General features: G+C 39.0%; 1 protein-coding gene across 2 annotated transcripts in view; it reads left to right on the top strand.

Annotated features, from left to right (window-relative positions):
• The window catches only part of tmeff2a (transmembrane protein with EGF-like and two follistatin-like domains 2a), a 121,590-nt gene that overhangs the window by 48,376 nt on the left and 51,270 nt on the right, over positions 1 to 21,944 (top strand). The window lies entirely within an intron of this gene.

The following is a 21,944-nucleotide window of genomic DNA, read 5'->3' as shown; positions in this document are numbered from 1 at the left end:
TATTATGTTTCAGAAAAATGTTTGTATGTCAGTAAAGAAAGCAACATATTACATAACAGAGCACTTTTCAGACTGAAAAACATCTGACTGTTTTCCCTGAGAAGGGAAAGAGATGTTGCGTGAGCTGCACACTGTGGGAAGCGCCCTCGCACGTGACCGGTATCTGAAGCTTGTGCAACATCATGCCTGTTTATAGGCCTACCGTGATCAGGTGACGTGGAAATTAAGCAAGTCATGTGATATAAAAACGGCACCTGTGAACCGCACCATCAGCCTCTGTTATCTGAAGTGAAAACGCAATTCGCAGGCATGCCCCAGTATGACCAGGCTACACAACGTCTTGTTCCCCTCTCAGGGAACAGGGTTACATGTGTAACCCAGAGGTTCCCTTTCAAAGGGAACTCAACATTGTGTGAACTCCACGCTGTGGGAATGAGAATACTCACTCCGTTATACTGAGGGCATGGTCTTTTCAAAAGGTCAGAGCCTGAGGGTCACTGCAAGACATGAATGAATCTGTGTGGCGTAGACCACCCCGCTGCAGCACACACATCCTCTAAGGGTACCCCGTTGGACAAAGCCTTCGAGGAGGTGACCCCCCTAGTGGAATGAGCCCTTATGACCAGAGGTGTAGAGAGACCGCGCACCTCATACGCGATAGAGTAATAAGCTTCCACTATCCAATTAGAGATGTGCTGCTTCGACACAGCATTACCACTACTTTCACCACCAAAGCAGACCAGCAGCTGCTCCGACTTACACCACTGGCCAGAGCGGTGGACATAAGTACAGAGAGCCCTTACTGGACACAGTAGGTGCAATTTCTCTTGTTCCGGTGTGAGGAACAGAGGAGGGCAGAAAGCCTGCAACATTGTCTTTTGGCTATTGGCTGGGCAGCAGATGTAGGCACTTTAGGAATATAATCTGGTCCAGTATATAGGAAGGCCTTGGCTAATCCAGGGGCAAAGTCAAGGCAGGAAGGGGCAATAGAGAGAGCTTGTAGATCTCCTACTCACTTGAGAGATGTCAGGGCCAGCAGAAGAGCTATCTTTAGAGTCAGAAGCTTCTGTGGGGCTGACACTAAGGGGTAAAATGGGACGCCTGACAGACCTTCCAGGACCACAGAAAGGTCCCAGTTAGAATTTAGAGGATGTTGCCCCACAGACTCTTTATCACGAGGGGCATAGCTGGCCCAAATATTGGCTACATAGATCCTGATTGTAGAAGGAGGCAACCCTGCTGAGAAACATCCTTGTAAGAATTCCAGGACTGTGGCTATTGTGCAGTTCACTGGGTCTAGCTGACGTCGATGTGGAAATATGTGTCTTTTAGATATATCATCACAACCCAGTCCTGGAACTGAATTTGTGGAACGCTAAGTTTGAGAGTCAGCATCTTGAACCTGTATTTCCAAAGAGTACGGTTCAGATGACGCAGATCTAAAATTGTCCGCGTGCTCCCATCTTTTTTGAGGACCAGGAAATAACGGCTGTAGAACCCCCCCAAGAACCCAAATGTTCTATGGCCCATTTGTCCAAGAGGGATCCTACTTCCTGCACTAACATCGGGCTCTGCTCTGTGCTGACTACTGTGAGTAGCACACCTCTGAACCGGGGGGATCGAGCTCTGAACTGGACCTGGTAACCCTTTTCTATGGTAGACAGAACCCATGGAGACACATTTGACAGTAGTTTCCACGCTGCCAGATGGCCTTTTAGTGATGTTAACTTTTTCACATTCTATTGGAGGGAAAGAATCAGATGTCCCCTGATACGTCTCTCCGTGGCCCCTCAAGACTGCTCCTTCTTTGTCTGCTTGGCCTTTATGACCATTCTCAGATCAGGCCTACTAGCAGGCAGCGACTGTGGCCGTCTGGCTCCCCTGGCTGTCTGCGGGGGGAGGCGGGGAGGCGGGCTGCCACACTCGCCTTCTGTGCCTCCCTCACACTAGCGCTGGCCCGGGCTCCACTCATGGATGCCCGGGGGAACTCAACACAATGGGGAAGTAACTGGCTGAATGCCGCTGTATGTCGAGCTCACTCAGCAGGTCTGCTTGGTAGGCCTGCAATACTGCCATTGTATGCAGTGATTTTTATGCAGGTCTGCTTGGTAGGCCTGCAATACTGCCATTGTAGGCAATGACCAACAAGCATGACCCACTGCCGCATAGGCCCTGCTTACCAGCACCGAGGTGGCCTTACATGGCTTGGATGGCAAAGCCATCCCCCATAAATTACCTGCCATCGATGGAGAGAGGTAGCTCACAAGCACCTCCTCCACCTTCAGCATAACTAAATAACCGTGCCATTCATTCCCCATGATGGCCGAATAATCCGACATCGCAGGGTTATAAATATGGCTTATGTATGGTTTTCCCCAGCAGCGTGATATTTTGTCATGCACTTCTGGGAAAAAAGGAGAGTTTTCTGCTGTGTGAGGGAAATTTATTTTCATTGGTGAGAAAAAAGCTTGTCCAGCCTTAGTAATCACTTCAAGCAGCTCTTTATATGCCTGAGAGCTGCTCTCCATTTTTGGCACACCCTTCTGGCTCCTCAGAGTGAGAGAGGATTTTTTGTTTTTTCACAGCATATGGAGGAGTCGCGATGCAAGCTCCAAAATCCGGTGGAGAGCCAGACCCGGAAGACAGAGCAAGAGATAGAGCAGCGCTCGTCTCCGGCTCCTCTTTCAGTTCCCTATGAGATTCCCAGGACCTGATCCGTGAGGCTCTGAAACCCAACTCCCTTCGTCAGAGAAGAGAGCGAGCCGCGAGCGGACCTGCCCAATTGTAAGGCGTTCATATTGCACACAGTCAAACCTCTCGAGGGCTGCCCTGGCATGCTCCATCCCTAGACACTTCACACAGAAAGTGTCCCTACCCCCCCCCCCCCCCCACCATGATGAAACGGGAGCAAGGAACACATTCCCTGAATTCTCTCTCACTCATACTTTTCTCTCTTTTTAAGAGAGAAAATTTTTTTTTTTTTTTTTAAAGAGACAGAAAAGTAAAGAGATTTTTCTTTCTTTTTTTTGAAAAGGTAGAGAAGAAATGAAGAGTCGTTTTGCGAGCGTTACACAAACGACCGACATGCAGTCTCGCTGAAGATAATAAGGCTGACGGCACGGTTCACAGGTGCCGTTTTTATATCATGCAACACGCTTAATTGCCACGTCACCTGATCACGGCAGGCCTATAAATAGGCATGATGTTACACAATCTTCAGATACCAGTCATGCATGAGGGCACTTCCCACAGTGTGAAGCTCACGCAATCTCTCATTCCCTTTATAAGGGAAAATTATGAAGGCTGCTGTTTTTTTGTGTTGTTTTTTTTTTTTGTTGCAAAAAACAGATGTCAGAGTCAGAGTCTCCAGAAGACCTGTAGGAGATTCCCCAAGATGTTCTGTAAAACGTACCAGATAATTTCCTTATAAAACTGCACAAAATCTACCTGAGACTATTGACACATTTTTAAAAAGCAAGATATCAACAAAATATTGAGCTATTTTTAGTTTATTACTGTTTAATGTTATTTATAGTATTTTTATGTAGATTCATTATTTTTGAAGGCATCTTTGCTTTATAGCATTTACAGATTTGCATGTGTCTAAAACCCATGCACAGTACTGTACTAATGTACTAATAAAGATCAGATACTTGAAAAAAGGACAGTAAAGAATTATATGTAATTCAGTGCTGTCCATCATTGACAGTTGATTGGGTTAAAGCCTGAATAGCAACTGAGATCTGTAACATGAAGGCAACAGCATTACTTTATTTTATGATTCATACTCAGTTAATGGAGGATTTGATTGATTTAATTGCTTGCCTTTTATTATTTAAAGCCTTACTTTGTGATGTTGTGGATTGTACAAAACACTGAAGCTTAAATACTTCTAAATATGCACATAACTCTTTTGTACCAAGCTGGAAACAAAGTATTAACCTTGGCTGAGTGCATATGCATATCTGCATAAATATGACCAAACATATCATCAGATTTTCAAACAAGTCTTAAAAGTAGACAACGAGAACCCAATTAAATAAATGAAACAAAAATATTATACTTGGTCATATATTTATTACATATCTGTGAGTGGCAACAGTAGATGAACCTCAAGGATTCACAGTTAGTCAGGTGTGAGTGAGTGCCCTGTTAAATTTAAAGAACAAGGATCTAATCAAAGTCTGATCTTTCCACAAACACATGTTTGTGGAAGTGTATCATGGCATGAGCAAAGGTGCTTTCTGAGAAAAAGAGTTGTTGATGTTCATCAGGCTGAAAAAGATTACAAAACCATCTTTAAAAAGTGTTTGGACTCCTCCAATCCACAATGAGATAGATTCTGTACAAATGGAGGAAATTCAAGACCACTGTTACTCTCCCTAGGAGTGGTCGACTAACAAACATCACTCCAAGAGCAAGACAAATAATAGTCGATGAAGTCACAGAGGAACGCAGGGTAGCTTCTAAGCAACTAAAGGCCTCTCTCACGTTGGCTAATGTTGATGTTCATGAGTCCACCATCAGAACACTGAGAACACTGAACAACAATGGTGTGCATGGCAGGGCTGCAAGGGGAAAGCCACTGCTCTCCAAATAGAGCATTGCTGCTTGTCTGCAGTTTGCTAAAGATCACATAGACAAGCCAGAAGGCTATTGGAAAAATATTTTGTGGATGGATGAGACCAAAATAGAATTGTTGGTTTAAATGAAAAGCGTTATGTTTGGAGAAAGGAAAACACTGCATTCCAGCATAAGAACCTTATCCCATCTGTGAAACATGGTGGTGGTAGTATCAGGGTTTGGGCCTGTTTTACTGCATCTGGCCAGGAGAACTTGCCATCATTAATGGAACAATGAATTCTGAAGTATACCAGCAAATTCTAAAGAAAAATATCAGGACATCTGTCCGTGAACTTAATCTCAAGAGACAGTGGGTTGTGCAGCAAGACAAAGAGCCTAAGCACACGAGTCATACCAAACAATGGTTAAAGAAGAATAATGTTAATGTTTTGGAATGGCCAAGTCAAAGTCCTGACCTTAATCCAATAGAAATGTTGTGGAAGGACCTGAAGCAAGCAGTTCATGTGAGGAAACCCACAAACATTCCAGAGTTGAAGCTGTTCTGTTCTTAGGCATTGGCTAAAATTCCTCCAAGCCGATGTGCAGGACTGATCTACAGTTACCGGAAATGTTTTGTTGCAGTTATTGCTGCACAAGGGGGTCATACCAGATACTGAAAGCAAAGTTTCACCCACAGATTCAATTACAATTACTCACAGTAATTGAACAGCTCCAGCCATAATGTTGAAGAAGACTGTATGTAACTGAAAGGTATTTCATTTAAGCCAAACAAGCAAATTAACTTGGCCCTGCTGATACAAAACGATGTGTTCTTTAAATACATGTTAATGAGATGAGTCCAGAATTTCAGCAGGTGTTTCCAAAGCCTATAACAACCTTCATCTTCTTAGTGGTTAGCATGTTTGCCTCACATCTCCGTGGTTGGGGGATTGAAACCCGTCTACGCCCTGTGTATGCGGAGTTTGCATGTTTTCCCTGTGCTTTGGGGATTTCCTCCAGATACTCCGGTTTCTTCCAAATGGTTGGATGGATGGATGGATAGATATTGAGTCAGGAACATAGTTACCATGAGCAAACCATAAATAACAAAAGCACCAGTAAATGATCAAATTAACATACTGTTAATTAATTCAATTTTCACGTAATTTAATTTTAAAACTTTATTCAGTGGAGTTGTATTTCATTAACATTTAAGCAAATTAGTTATTTTATTTGTATTACTTTTTCTTTCATTGTTAACATTACTTAATGTTTATTCATTCTAATGTTCATGGTTAATGTAAACTAATGAAGTAAATAATGTTTTTGTATTTATACCATAGTGCTGATGATTTTGTGGATTAAGTTTCTCTAACAGCATCTCTGACAGTAGGCTGGAATTCAAATCACATGTGCTTGTTCTAATAGGTTATCGTTTCTATAGAAGCAAATCATTCACAAGGACGTGTATGGCCATGGTCTTGTTACGATTTATGTTTGTCTGTAACATGACAATAATCGTTTTTTTGTTTTTTTAATTAGTGAAAAATGAGAGGCTGGGTAGGCTTTTTATAGCTGCTATAACAGCGAACATTTAAAAATAAAAAATTAAGGATGTTCTACAACATTAGACGTAAATATAAATGGTTAAAACTATAAATTGTCTTTCAATAATAAATTAAAAATTGTAAAAAACCTTTAACGGCATGCTGTTATAAGAAAATAATCAACCACATAGCCTCATTGAGGATTATTTTCCTATAACGTTTAATTTCTTATATAAGTGAACTTTAATATAAAGTGTATTCTTGGACTCAACATTCCAATAAGTTCTGTACTGACAGTTGCACATCATTTGTTCACATTTTATTTCACAGATTCCAGGAAATACTAATTTCCTGTCCAGCTTTTTCTTTTTTCCTCAGGTGAATATCATTAGCAGCCATTCTTCCTTCCAGTCATTATCCCCTCTGCTTCATTATTGCACCACCTATTTTGACATTAGCACCTACAGTATTATGAATATGTCTCTGAAACATTTAATCTGTTTATATATATATATATATATATATATATATATATATATATATATATATCTTAGCTTTACTTTAGCTGGCACTGAGATTTAGTCTTCATGTTATGTGATATGAGATACAAATGGCACATATACACCGCCAGATCTTTTGTTAACTTTATCTGGTATTAAAACACACACCTGGCCTAGTGACAGCACTAAAAGTTGTGAAGTTGAATTAATTTTTATCCATAGAAATGTTTATTAAAGTGCCTGTCTGGTTCTCTGAACTCATATATAAATAAATTACTTGGACCTTATACATATAATGTCACTCATAATAATCCCATAATTAAGCGCATGTCCTTTCTGAGGCAAATGACAATGTGAATCAGCACCATGTAGCCACTTCCTAATTATTTACTATTGTAATTAATTACCTCCTACAATATATATGTGAGTCTGGTTTAAGAGAGATAGATGCCCCTGTAATCAGGCATTCAGGTCCATTCAAGCATGGAGAAATCATCGCAGTGCTGGTATTAATTTAATTACTTGACTCATGATTGGCAGCGTAATATAAAGGTAAGGCAATTTGAGGCCAACACCCATATGTGCCCGAACAGCAGACAGGCATTTTCTGTAGAGAAGACTTGATGAATGTGCTAAAATGTCGTGCTTTACTTTTGTCTTCATTGTTTGGTTAACCAATTTACTAGCAAGTAGTGAATGATGTTTAAATGTGCACAATATAATGTTGACAATAGGTAGACAATATAATGACAGAACTAAGAAGCAAGTCTAGGGATCATTACATCCAAAAAGAGATGAGCAGACAACAAGAAAAAAATAAAACCAAAGAAATCCATTGGATCAACTACAGGGCTGTGAAAAAAAGTATTTGCCCGATTTCTTCCGTTTTTGTGTCTATTTCATAGATCTAAATAGTTTTAGATCAAACAAAATACAACATAAAACAAAGGCAACATGAATAAACACATAATACAGTTTTTATTATTTATTTTTTATTGAAGCAATAATGTTATCCAACACCTATCACCAATGTGAAAAACTAATTGCCACCTTAAAATTAAAATCTGTTTGTGCCACCTTTAAAAGCAATTACTGCAACCAAATGCTTCGGATAACCGGAGCTCAGGCTTTCACTTACTTTTAAGACTATGACTTACTCCTATGCTCTGGATCATTATCTTGCTGCATAATCCAGATACACGTGACTTTCGATTTACGGACTGAAGACCGGACATTCTCCTTTAGGATTTTCTGGTAGAGATCAGGATTCATGTTTCCCTCAATTATTGCAAGTTGCCCAGGCCCTGAGGCAGCAAAGCATCCCCACACCATCACACTTCCACCACCATGCTTGACCGTAGGTATGATGTTCTTTTTGTGGAATTCTTTGTTTGGTTTTTTGCCAGATGTAAGGGGACCCCTGTCTTCTAATCAATCAATCCACAATCCAATCAATTTCTAATCAAACATTCCCCCAAAAGGTTTGAGGATCCTCAAGGTGTGTTTTGGCAAAATTCAGATGAGCTTTATTGTTCTTCTGGTTAGCAGTGGTTTTCAGTGTCTTTCTGATAGTGGAGTCATGAACAGTGAACTTTATTGATGCAAGAGAGGCCTGTAGGTCCTTAAAATTAACAATTGTTTGATAGACACAGAGGCTGTGTTCAAGCCATGTCAGAATTACTGTAATTACTTCAAAGGCTCTGGGACTGCAAAGAACTACAGTGAGAGCCATTATCTCCAAATGGCAAACTCGGCACAGTACTGAACCTTAACGGAAGTGTCCGCCCTTCCAAAATTCCTCCAAGTGCACAGCAAATCCAGCAAGTCACAAAAGAGCCAAGGAAAATAAACAAAAGACATACAATACAGTTTAATGTAATTTTGCAGTTGTCAACATCATCATCTCATACGGATCCATTTAATTCTGCTCAGAGCACAGCTCAGAGTAGAACAGTTTAGAGTAGAAAATCTGGGTTGAAAATCATCTAGTAATTACGGTAATTCCGACATGGTGTGAACACAGTCTCTGTGTCTATCAAACATTTGTGATTTTATTCACTTTTAAACGATGCTTTTAAAAAAGATTGGAATTTAGGTCCAAGGAATTGCCTTAACTTGAAGAATGAACTATAACAAAAACTTTTGTAATAGCATAGAGTGAAGTCAACTCCAGTAAGGGAAATCATTAGTATATTCCAGTATCTAAAATGGAAATAATATCGCTGAAAAATATTGCTAATTTCATCATTTATATTCACACAATAAAAAAAACCCCACAAAAAAACAATTTCTTAAGAAGTGAAGATATCTTGAATAAAGTTATCTGACATTTCTCATTATGAGATTGTTGTTAAATTACAAATATAAGACTATTAAACCTATATCTATATATATTTACTAATATCAAGCTTAAAATTATCTTATTCTGTCAGCAGATAATTTTGCTTCTTTCTAGCAATGCTTTAATGCTTTAAATAAACAAAAATGATTTGCTGATAGAATAACACCATTTCAAGCTTGACAAGCTTTCTATTTGTTTAAAAGCAGTCTAATAAAGTGAAATAGTACCTGCGTTTTCCTATATTTGAGATATTTTATATAGCGGTTGTTATTATTCTGGTTGTCTGTTAAATTGTGCCAGATGGAATAAGCATAAAAAATATATAAATATAAAAATATGTATATTTCTCAACAGATTAATTTCTTCTATAGATTATGCATAATAGCCTGTTTAAAAGTTAAACTGCTATAGTAGATTATTATATATTTTTCTATTCACTCAAGTCATCAGTATTTACTTGTATTGTATTATTTAGTGTTATTCACCAGTACATTAATAAATATTACAGAATGTGCATATTCTGTCTCCACTTTTTTATTTCCCTTAAATGTTCCAGTTATGACTTTCTCTCGGATGTTTTTCTTGTAAGCCATGCGTAAAATGACAGCCCTAATTTTATCTTTTCAATAGAACTTTAACCATACACTTCTAACGGCAGCCTCAAGCTTCTCATCTTGTGAAAAGTTCTGCTGAGAAGCTGGCAGGCTGTATTTCCTGTCTGACTTTAAACAAGCACAGATTGCAGTTACACCCTTCACTGGAACATGAAATACAACATGAAATACAAAGGAGCTGCAGTTTGCCTATTTAACTTTTGTTTTGCAACATAGTAGCTAATTGCAGTGTTTTGTCAGTCTTGAAAGCGTTTCTGTTCACCTGTGCTATTTAAAATCCTTAAGTGCACTATGCCGTTAGCATATCATCAATCATTATTTTGATCTTATCTTTCATCATCCTCTTATCTTTAATTCATTTTAATGACTTTAATTTTTAGCACAATGAAATTGCTTACAGTGGCATCTGTCTGTCTTGTGTATAAGCTATATAATTAAACTTGCCTTGCCATGTCCTGCCTATAACAAGTGTAGACCACACCTTCACTTAATAGTGGCATGATGATTGATTGTGGAATAGCAAAGGGGGAAATTAACACATGGAATGTAAAGGAGATAGGATTGCACAAATATTCCCATCTCACCTGTAAATATAGGATGTTAACCCAAAGAGAGGTCAAGTTTTGTGCATGCTGCTAACTCTCTTTCATTAGTAAACTGATTCTGAGAACTGAGCTGGAGTCCTGGGGTGACTTCTGCTTCACACAGCAACCTTCAAAACTGAGTTAAATTAGTGCTAATCGATCATTTGTCCATCCAGCCATCCATTTTCCATACCGCTTATTCTACAGAGGTTCCTGGGGAGCCTGTAGCCTATCCCAGGGAACGCAGGGCACAAGATGGTGGACATCCTGGACGGAGTGCCAACTCGTCGCAGGGCACAATCACACACACATTTACACACTTCAGACAATTTGGAAATGCCAAGCAACCTACAGCGCATGTCTTTGGACTGGGGGAGGAAAGTGGAGTACCCAGAGGAAAACCCTGAAGCACAAGGAGAACATGCAAACTCTGTGCACACAGGGCAGAGGCAGGATTCAAATCCCCAACCCCAGAGGTGCAAGGCAAATCCACTAAGCCACCATGCCCCCAGAAGTAGTAATGGGAGACAATAAAATTAAATTTAAGCCACGTCGTACTGCATTCTGTGAGTCCATACTGATTTGTTTGATGTTATATTGTTAAAATGTTATATTGCTGTCAAGAATGGTCACCAGGTTAGAAGATGTCCATGCACAAACAACAAGGAAGGTCACCTGAGAATAGATAACAATAGCATGAGGAAATCCATTGACGAGCTGCATGATAAAGTTAATCCCAGACAGACAGAGCAAATAGCAAGGGGCAGCATGGTGTAGGCGAGGAGGGAGATTGTCTGCAAGGAAGAGAATGTGATGTGATGCATGGAATTGCTGGTAGTATTTTCAGACTGTCCGGTATATGAGCACAAGGACCAGAAGCGTTTAAAATTTTCTCTCCAGCCTGTCAGATAAGAGGATAACTATCAGAGTCAGGACTGGATAAGCTTGAGGAGTTTCTACAATTGAAAATGACAGAAAGAGTCAGCTGGAGCTGGAATATGCATGGCCTTTAGAATGAAATGGTGTTACGTGTCAAGGGAAGTAATACAAAGCTTAGGGTTTTGGAGTGTCATTTATTGATTATATGAATGACTGTGAAGTTATTTGAATATATAAGGATGACTCTGGATAAGGATGTCTGTTTATCCATGTCACACAATAATGGTATATATGTAGCTTGCATAGAGGCAAGAGAGGAGCCAGTAAACAGAGAACTGAACACAACAGAGGAAGGTGTTCAAGTCTTCAAGCAAAGACACCACATACTAGTAGAAGAAGATGCTGTACCATTGCATAAGAAGGAGAAGCCAAAGCTCTAAGAGGCAGGCATTATCCATGGTGACATTAATCAGATGATAATAAATAGTAGATGGAGAGTGAATACTAGTGGTGGATATTTAGGTGAATCCCTGGTGTCCCCTGCAGTGTCCCCTGTCTTCACTGGGTTCACTGGGATAGGCTCCCCCACGACCCTGTGTTGGATATGCGGTAAGGAAAATGGATGGATGGATGGATGGATGGATGCATGGATGGATAAATATTTAGGTGACTCAATCACAGGACTTCATCTTGAGAGTTGAAAAGCTTTAGGCTAGTCTTACAACATAAATTAAGATTTATTCCTGGAGCCTATCCTGGGAACACTGGGCATGAGGTGGGAATACACCCTGGAAGGGACACTAGCTCATTGCAGAGCTCCACACCATGTATGGCACACATTCACACACTCTTTCACAGCTAGGAGAAATTTGGAGTTGTCAGTTCAGTATGTTTTTGTGAGTTGGGAGGAAACCAGAGAACCCAGAGGAGACCTAAACAGACAAGGAGAGAACATGAAAAACTCCACACGGACAGTAACCTGAGCTCAGGATTGAACTGTGGAGCCTGGAGCTGTCAGGCAATTGTACATGCTGCACCACCATGCCACCCTGGGGATAAGATGCAAGGACAATTAAGACTTGTTTACTTATTCCAAACCAATACCAAATTCAGAAACAAAATTAGTCTAGGTCAGCCAGGTGCTGCACTTTGAACAGAAATGGCATAATCCATAGTAATGTATCCATATTTGTGATGGAGTGTTCTAGGGATACATGGGGCAGAGAGCTGTATAATCATACATTTCTTACCGCAGAGTGTGCGAGTTGAAATAGCAGAAGGGTTAATATGGTAGGTAAAGGTAAGAGGAGAAGGGAAGCGGCTACATGTTCACAAAGTTCTCATGTTTCCGCCGTGTGAATGGAAACGCAAAGCAGATCACATCCTGCAAGACCAAGCAAATAATTGACAGTAAGTTCTTTATAAGCAGGATTTAAATGGAGGCTGTGGGTGTGCCTTATTATTTTGGCACCGTCAACAAGCTGAGCCATGGCAGGGGTTGGCATTGTTTACATGCTATGAATACACAGTAGAGCAAAAACAAGCTACGGAAACAGTTGGAGCTAGGCGCTAAGAAGGTGGAGTTTCGGACATGGCTACAGTCATTTCACAACATTTATAACACTGTTAAACGTATTTGAATTTTAATAATAATAATAATAATAATAATAATAATAATAAACTTTATTTTATAAAGCGCCTTTAAAGCAGCTTCTCAAAGCGCTGTACATAAAATCACAGTCCACAGAAAAATAAAACAAATAAAAGTTAATAAGAACAAAAACAACAACAATAATAATTTGTTGAATTTAAAAAAGTGTCTTGAGAAGAGCTTTAAAAATGCCAAAAGTCTGGGCTTCCCTGAGTTCAGTAGGAAGAGAGTTCCAAAGTGAAGGAGCATAGACAGAAAAAGCCCTGTCACCCATAGATTTTAGGTGTGTTTGTGGAACAGTTAACAGATTACACTGTGAGGAGCGCAGTCTGCGATTTGGGGTGTAAGGGATTAATAAACCAGATAAGTATTGCGGAGCCAATCCATGTAATGCCTTGTATGTCAACATCATGATCTTGAAATCGACACGGAACCTGACCGAGAGCCAGTGTAAGGACTTCAAAACAGGAGTAATATGGTCACATTTCCTGGTTCCCGTCAGGATCCGGGCGGCAGAGTTCTGAACATATTGCAGTTTGTTTATTGCGGTTTTAGAAACTCCGGCTAAAACGGCATTACAGTAATCCAGCCTGTCACCAACCTCGAGACGGTACGGAAGCAGGAGCGGGAGGCGGGTGAACAGCGTAGGATCGGGAAGTTCAAGAAGCGTAGTCGTAGAGTAGGCAAGGGTCAATCGATCGGGCGAACAATACAAATGGGGATATCCAGAAAGCGTAGTCGAGACAGAAAGCAAGGGTCGAGGATCACAAGAAACAACGAACTAGATCGGCTTGGTAACGCAGCAAACTAGGCTACTGAGCGTATACTTCGCGCCGATTCTAGGTGGATGTCTTCTCTAAGTACTAGTGTGTGATTGGTGCCAGGTGTGTCTGATCAGAACTCCGGGGATGGGGAGCACATGCGTGCCTGAGAAGTGAGTATTGCATACTGGGAATTTGAGTTCTGATCAGACCGAGCTGTGACACAGCCGTGTGACAACAAATGAATTAATCAACTTTTCAGCGACAGATAAGTTTAGCATTGGGCATAGTCTGGCTATATTTCTGAGATGAAAAAATGATGCCTTCACAGTGCCCTGAACAAAAAAATCAAAAGTGAGGCTGGGGTCAAAAATTACACCAAGGTTCCTCATCTTACTTTGGGTCTCTAAAACAGAGCCATCAAATAATTGCCTCAAGAGTTTCTGAGCTTCTTCTTTATGTTGTATAGATTGATTCAGTCTATATACAGTTTGGTTTTATTCAGATTATAAATTAATAATAATGGGCGATATGCTTACATTTTTATAATATACAGTAGGCCCAACTCTGGTCGCTTCCTGTTGTAATACTTATTGTACTACTTACTTGAGTTCCTCAGAGTAAGTAGGGGCTTGTGTCTTAGTCACTAAAAACCCATTTGATTTGGCATACCTTTGGGTTACTGGTTCATTTTTTCATGCTCTGTAAAAAGCTTAAGTTGTGTGTGGGTTTGGTTAAAGGTCATATGCTAGTACCAAGAAGTTTGTTAGTTCAAATCCCAGGATTGGCAGAGAGCCGCTGTTGGGCCCTAAAGCAATGCAGTGCTGTTATCCGTCAGCCGCTCAGCTAGATGTTTTGATTGGATTTGATTCAGCCGTACTTTGTAAGTCACTCGGATAAAAGCGTTTACCGAATGAATAAATGTAAATGTGACATTTTGAAGCTCAGCTGTATAGGTGGGACTGAAGTGTTTCTCTCTCTCCCAGATGATTTAACACCATTCTCAAATTGTCCATCAACTCCAGAATGGCCTTTTGTATCTGAGCACTGTGAACATCTTTTTGTTTTTAGAGTTTTTGCTCCAGAGGGGCTGCATTGCTATGCTGCAAAGAGACAAATGTTTTGTACTCAAGCTGATGCTGAGTCAGACTCCATTAATAATCACCTAAATGTTATCCAGTTCTCCAGATATACTCAATGGATAAACAGAATGAGTGACAGAGTGAGAGATCTCTCCAGTGAATTAGGAACTCTAAAAAAAACTCCAGCGAAGTTTAATCTCATACAAATAACAATATTTTATTTGCACAAAGTAATATATAAAATTTATATTTATATATATTTATATACCCCCCCCCCCAACACACACACAATAACAGGAAGGATGTCTTTCACAACATCAAATATGTGCAAACATGCATTTGCCTCTGTTGTATGCTCCACAGGGCAAAAACTCATTTTGCGAAACAAAGAGGGAGAGTGTTTACTTCTGGCTACGATATGAAAGCAGATTACCATGACGGCACATTGACATATATACAATATAACAAAGGAAGGAGATGACATGGTGCGGTTTAGCTTTTGTCCTGTAAATGTTTCTTAATCCGTCGTAACAGTCCTGATCTCTGTCAGGCCTCAAACATTTCTGTCTGTAAGCGATCCGTAGTTGTTTTACTGCAATGTTTAGTCTCATAACCTTTTTCTTTCTGCAGATGTAGCCCACCTAAAACATTATAATAATATATTACAGTTGGCTTAATGTAGAAATCATTTATACCACTAGTATTAAAGTGCAGTAAGTGCAGAAGTGTCAACATCCTTTTGTTAAAAAAAAAAAAAAAAAATTCTTGCATTGTTTAATATGTGAAAGAGAAAAAATAATTCATTTAGATTTTTCTCTATAAATCTGACGCATAGTGGTTAGCACGGTTGGAGGTTTGATTCCCACCTCTGCCATGTGTGTGAGGAGTTTATATATTGTCCTCATGCTTCAGGGGTTTCCTCCCCAGTCAAAAGACATGCATTGTAGGTTGATTGGCATTTCCAAATTGTCCATAGTGTGTTAGTGTGTGTGTTATTGTGCACCCCATCCAGGATATACTCCAGGCTCCCCACAACCCTGTGTAGGAGAAGCGGTACAGAAAATGGAGGGATATACAATTTTAGCTGTCTTCTAAGATGCTAAAATTTGACTTTTGATATCAGGAGCTCCGTTTGATATCAAACGTGCTTGTTGAAAATTTAGAGAAATGACACCTACATGTGAAAAGCTAGTTAGATTTATGCCTAAAATTATAAAATTGATGCTTATTTTGTACAACTTTTTCCATAAGAAAACAATAAAGGATAACTTAAGTTGTCTATTGCGAGGTTACTGTGTCACAGTGTCATGGTTAGTCATGATGTATTGTATGGTCATGACAGGAATATCTAACCTGATCCTGTTGGGTCGTTGCCAAAATAACTCAATACTGAAACAAATACCCCAGCTAAACTACCCAATATGGTTGTATGTAACCTAGCGGTTGGGTTAAAGTGCTGCTAAATGATATGCTGTGTAAAAATCTGTAACAACCAATCAGTGTTTTGTTGTAAAATTAATTGTTTGGCTATTAAATTAGTTCTTTCCAATTGCACAGTTTGGTGTTTTCTCAGCTCGAACACAGCTGATTCAGCTCAACGAGAGCTCAATAATTACTTAATGATTTAAACTGGCTGTGTTCGAGGAGGAAACACAGAAATGTGCAACGCATCGGGTCCACTGAATCGGGACACAGAGACTCCATCAATAAGGACCTTAAAAGCAAATAAAAAGCCATGTTTCAGAAAATTGCTGCTGGTTTTGTTACTTAATATTACACTTTTTACACATTTTCTAACCACAGTGCACTTCTTTGTGTGTGTGTGTGTGTGTGTGTGTGTGTGTGTGTCTTTGAATGAGTGCCCTTGAGCTTTTCTCTTGTACAACAAGCAACTCATAGATTAGTGATGTGTGAGTGGCTTGTTCTAATATGTAATATGGATTGGATAGTTGTGTGTGCTTTGCATATGTTCTAAAATGTCTATGTGTGGATGTGTGTTTGTGTTTGTATGTGTCTAATTTCACTGGGGAAGATTCACTTGACTATGTTTGTAGATGGGATTGACATTAAAGACCCCTTCTGTGCTTCTGCCCTGCCAATCCACACAGAGAATCAAAGCTTACACACACACACACACACACACACATTTGTCACATTTGCTACATGAAGCTTATCTCATATTTACACGAGCAGACAGAGTATGGCCTCTATTGTCAACACTGATATCAACACTGAAATCAGTCCCTGTGTGTCATAAAAATGTCAACAGCATAAATATTACAATCGCTCAGAAGTTTGGAAGTGTGCTACTAACACAGGAGATGTTAGCATAAACATACGGTACACTGGAAGTTAATGGGAAAACTAGCCACAGGCTGTTTGAGTTCTTCGGTTTTCAAGTCACACCAGTTCATTAGGCAGACAATTAACTGTACCAAATAATACATGAAATAAATAAAATACTAAGGACAGTAAATGCGCTACTTTCATTCTTGGACACAGAATCTCACTTGACTCGCCAATCATCGTACATCTGTCCGCAGGTCCATTGAAGTATATCGTAGTTAAGTTTCCCTCGGTGCCTTCTTTTAATGCGATCACTTGCCGTCTTTGCATAACCAGTTCTCAGTAGCAGACTCGAAAAAAAACTTTACAGTGTTGATTAGCCTGTGTGCCTCTTTCCTTTTCGCCAGCGTTGATAAGTAGGCTATTTACCCCGCCAGCCTTTAGCGAATCCCCACTACACTATGATTAGGGTGAATAATGTGCTGATTATAGGAACGGGCCGCTGCTCATATTGGGGTTTTTTTGCTGTACAGCATGGGGCAGTTAACCATTAGCTCAGCGATGCATGAACATGGAGAGCAAGGAAAGGCAGTCCATTTTTGCTATTGGAAATCAAAGTTAAGATAGCACTGGCATGAAAACACACTCCACCTTTCAGTGAAGCACTCCTCTCAGCAAGAGGATTTTGGAAGAAGACTTGAAAAAACATAAATAAAGCATTCTACTATATGTTTATAAGGGATGAGTGTCAGCGTTTATGTTCGTTTCAGTAAGTTGTGTTAGTGATTCATGTCTGAATTAAGCTAATTAATGAGTTATAACATCATACATGCAAAGTATCAGTACTTCATAAGGTGGGTTTATATTGTTCATGTTTATGATAAGTGCTGGAACCTTTTGTACCACAAACCCAGCACCAAAGGTTCCAGGTGTATGGTTTTGCTCTGGTTTGGTACTCATGGGTAAGCAGTGCTACTAATCAGCTACACCCAGCCTCTCTTTTCTCATGATGTTTACTTGGAGTTGCTTTCCTCTTTGTGAAGCCCTCACATGGTGGACATCTAACCTGATACCTCATACAACACTGAGCATCTGTTGAATTTGCCCTCGTGTAAACCTGTGATGACATGGTTGCCTGCTATAATGTAGGGAGCAATAGCAAAAATGTATATTACTATCATTTAAAATGATCAGTGTGTTGGTATATACATATATATCACAGTATAATATTCAGTTTCAAAAAGAGATATTTTATATAGGAGTATAATATTGAACTGTAACAACAACAACAATAATAATAATAATAATAATACTAGGTATCTAGAACACTGTAAAAGCATCAAAGCATTTAAAGTAAATTAGTCTTAATTCCTTTGATTTCCTATTGAATACATAATAACTCAACTCTAACCTATTATTTAATTTGCAAATATTCAAATAATGAATATTTATTTTCAGTTTTGTTTATTGTTGTTGTTTTTTCGTTTGCCACAAGGCAACATTGTACAATAATGGGAAATATTAAAACAATGGAAGTGTTTTTCCCCTGAAACATCAGTCTGCATAGCCCACAACTTATTCATGCATGTGTAAGAAGATGCAACGTAATGCAATTGCATTTTTTAATTATCCTTTATTAATAATTCCTGCCTCTCTCTCTCTCTCTCTCTCTCTCTCTCTCTCTCTCATTCGAAATCATCATCATCATATTTCTCATCCTCACTTTCTCTCTGTAGATTCAATATCATCACTGTACCTTTATCTTCACCTTTGTCATCATCCTCACTCTCACTATCTCCATGTAGGGTTGCTCATGCTATTGCTAAATGCCATCTCATCCTCACTATCATCCATTCGGAGCCTCTGCTTGATACTTTTTTGAAGCTCAGTAGAACAAAGATTTATCTTTATATATTAAACAACAGTTATAGCAGTTTTGGTCCACTAATTACATTGATTGAGCAGCATTCCAAGAGTGCTGATGTGTACTATAACCACACTGGGATGTTTCACTGTGTGTATCACTCCACTTGTGTTCACTGTGTAAAATTCCACTTCCTAGTTCGAAACGGTTATTACAGTAAAGTTACCGTCATAATCAGCAGACATGACAAACGGTACTTTTCAGGAATATAAGATTTGACTTAACTTTTGAAAATATGAAAAGGAAGAAGGGAAGCCATTTTTACCGGAAGCATTTGTAACGGGAATGTACAAATCAATGTCACTTTGCTAGCAAGCTATCTGAGAGGCTATAAAGTGAGTATAGCTTCTTTGCAACCTTTTTCCAGAATAGAACAGAACATTTGGTCACAATGTGTCCGAAATATCAATATGCACACAGCCATGCCAATATTCAGGATAATCACACTCCTGCTCATGCAATATTGCTTTGATCTAATAAATGTACTATAATTCTAACATAATCAGTCCCTCCAGGAAAATTAATGCAAAATCAAACAAACTCCGCAATATTCAGAGGAGCTTGCAATTTTTCAAAATTACCACAGATTTTCTGCAGATTTGGGCCAGGACGCGTTATGTGACGTCATCACAATGCGCATCCAGCCAAAGCCCTCTTCGATTCACGTGTGTCGAACATGAGTACAGCTACAAGGTCTCATTTACCAACAAACATCATGGCGAAAAGCCAATTGCAGAACAATTTCATGCAAGTGCAATTTCACCAATTCAATATCAATTTTTAAAAATGGTTAATTCATGACTATAATGCAAAAATGTTCAGATAATTCTAACTATCTTACTTGCAAATGCAATATCTATATAGCTACTTGATAGTTTTGTTATGGCTTAGTGTGATTCTATTACAGTACGTTATCACCTCGGGGCAACATGAACATTTCGTAATTTTCTAACACATTTATATATTTCTGATATAAAGTTATTTAAAATTCAGTACATCTTGACTTACCAATAAACATGGATCAAATTTTTTTAGCTTCATATCTTAACATAACATGAAATCGATTACAGGCAGACCAGTGACACTTTGGAAGCATGGTTAAACGTGTAAAAGTCACTGAAATGGAGAACGCAAGTTTTTTTGAGTTGATGAGCAGCGATGCATTAGGTTCTGCAGAAAAACACTATTCGCAAAATCCATACCTTACAACTGCTATACCAGACCAACCGCTGCTTTTATTGTCATCACTTTGGCCGAGTTGGTAAAAAATACTCTACAGCTAAAACCTGTTTTACTACCTTCCTTTTGGATCAGTTCTTGTTTTTTTTATTGTAAAGTGGCTTAACATACTTATTAATCTTCTTTATCCCAGTGCATACCCACACTTCTTCCCACATAACGTTCATTCTCAGCTCAGTTTCTGATTTTGCTATTCATAAATAATCTATGATTTGAATAAAATAGGCTATTTAAGGAATCCTGTGATCGCATGACAAAGATCCAAAAGCCCAAAGCAGAACGTTTAGGCATCAGAGGATTTTCACAGCGGTGTGTGTAAAAGCATTAATTAACAGTTGATCAGGGTTTTTGCTGTGTGCTGACAGTGGCCAGCTGCCTTGGTTCCTCGAGCAAAGATCCCGCTCAAACCTCGATATCAAGGGAGGACAAAAAGTGCAGCGTCACCTCACTAATTTTTTGTTCCTCACGTAAAACTACCAGAGCATTACGGCACCTGGCACAGGTTCAGAGCGATGCACAAGTCTTTGAAGGCCCTCATACTTAATCAGCCTTTTGTCATTGTCCTGTTGCAGACAAGCAGAACTGCAGACTCATCTCTCATGAGGAAGGTCCCACTGAGTAACAGAGAGCTCTGGGTACCTGGTACAGCCAACTTCCTGTTTATTTTAAAAGTGCCTCAGTAGCTTGGTGCAGAAAAGGTAGTGGATATTTCTAATAAAAATGGTTTAGTATATGTTTTATACATTATACACAGTGTATACTGTAAGTATAAATAGTAAGATAAGAGGTGAATATATATATTTTTTTTGTCTTTTGTGTAGATTTGTGTATGAATTTTTTATTGTCAGAGTTATTTTATCTGGTTTTTCAAAATTTCAAATTCTTATAAATACCATAAAAAACAATGTGAAGTTTCAGAGGCTGCCCTGTATTACTTTACAGATCATCCCATCCTCACTGTTTTTAAAAATGTCACAGATTATTAGATTTTGATGGTGTCTTATGTTGACAATCTTAACACACAAATGGATTTTAATATTTTAACACTTCAACTGCAGCTTTTTTTATTGTTCAGCTTCCCTAAACTTAAAAAAAAAATTAAAGGGAAAAAGAAAACAGAAAAATTTGTACTGGTTAGTATTTTCTCGATTCTGTGAAATGAATAGAAATTAAATTGTTGAATACATTGAATCCCTTGGCAGTACAGATGATCCAGGTCATGGTTCAGCCACATCTTCACTCATCCAGACAGCTTGGCTACAAGTTGCCCAACACTAAGCTGACATTAGATATACATTTACATATACTTTAAATCAGCTCCACATTAATGTGTTAACAGTGTATTTGATTGTATGCATTGTTGGTAATGCTGCATTCGTCTTATCCCAGAAGTCGGAAGTCAGAACTTGGAATTCCTCATTTCAGCCTCTGTGCTACAAAGTGGGGGTGAAAACCTGGACGCCTCCACGTTCTTTTGTTAGCAACAAGCTAGCCAGTTAGCTGTGATGAGTTATGTACACCATATTTGCCTCCTTAAACAGTGAGCTGTAGAGTCAGTGTTATAGATTTAACAAGTGAAGATGTCTGATTGATTTAAAGTAAATATGCTGATTGATTTAAAGTAACTATTAATATATACAGTATAACTCATTTAAAAATAAAGAAGTGCTACTTTATTTACGGTTGATGCAGCCATGTTGGTATGATGCCACTTGCTGAACTCTGAGTTGAGGAGACCTTCTCGAGTTTTCTTTGGTTTCTCCTAGCCGGAGTTCAGAAATTCTGAGTTGCCAGTTTTGTTCAAATTTTATTTTATTCTATCTATCTATCTATCTATCTATCTATCTATCTATCTATCTATCTGTCTGTCTGTCTGTTTATCTGTCTGTCTATATGTATGTCTGTCTCTCTATCTGTCTATCTAGCTAGCTAGCAGTTTGTCTGTCGATCTATCTACCTATCTGTCTGTCGTT

The sequence above is a fragment of the Ictalurus furcatus genome, chromosome 6 (assembly GCF_023375685.1).
Source record: "Ictalurus furcatus strain D&B chromosome 6, Billie_1.0, whole genome shotgun sequence".
NCBI lineage: Eukaryota > Metazoa > Chordata > Actinopteri > Siluriformes > Ictaluridae > Ictalurus > Ictalurus furcatus.
Note: the sequence above shows the minus strand (reverse complement) of the source record. Positions and strands in the feature narration are given on the sequence as shown.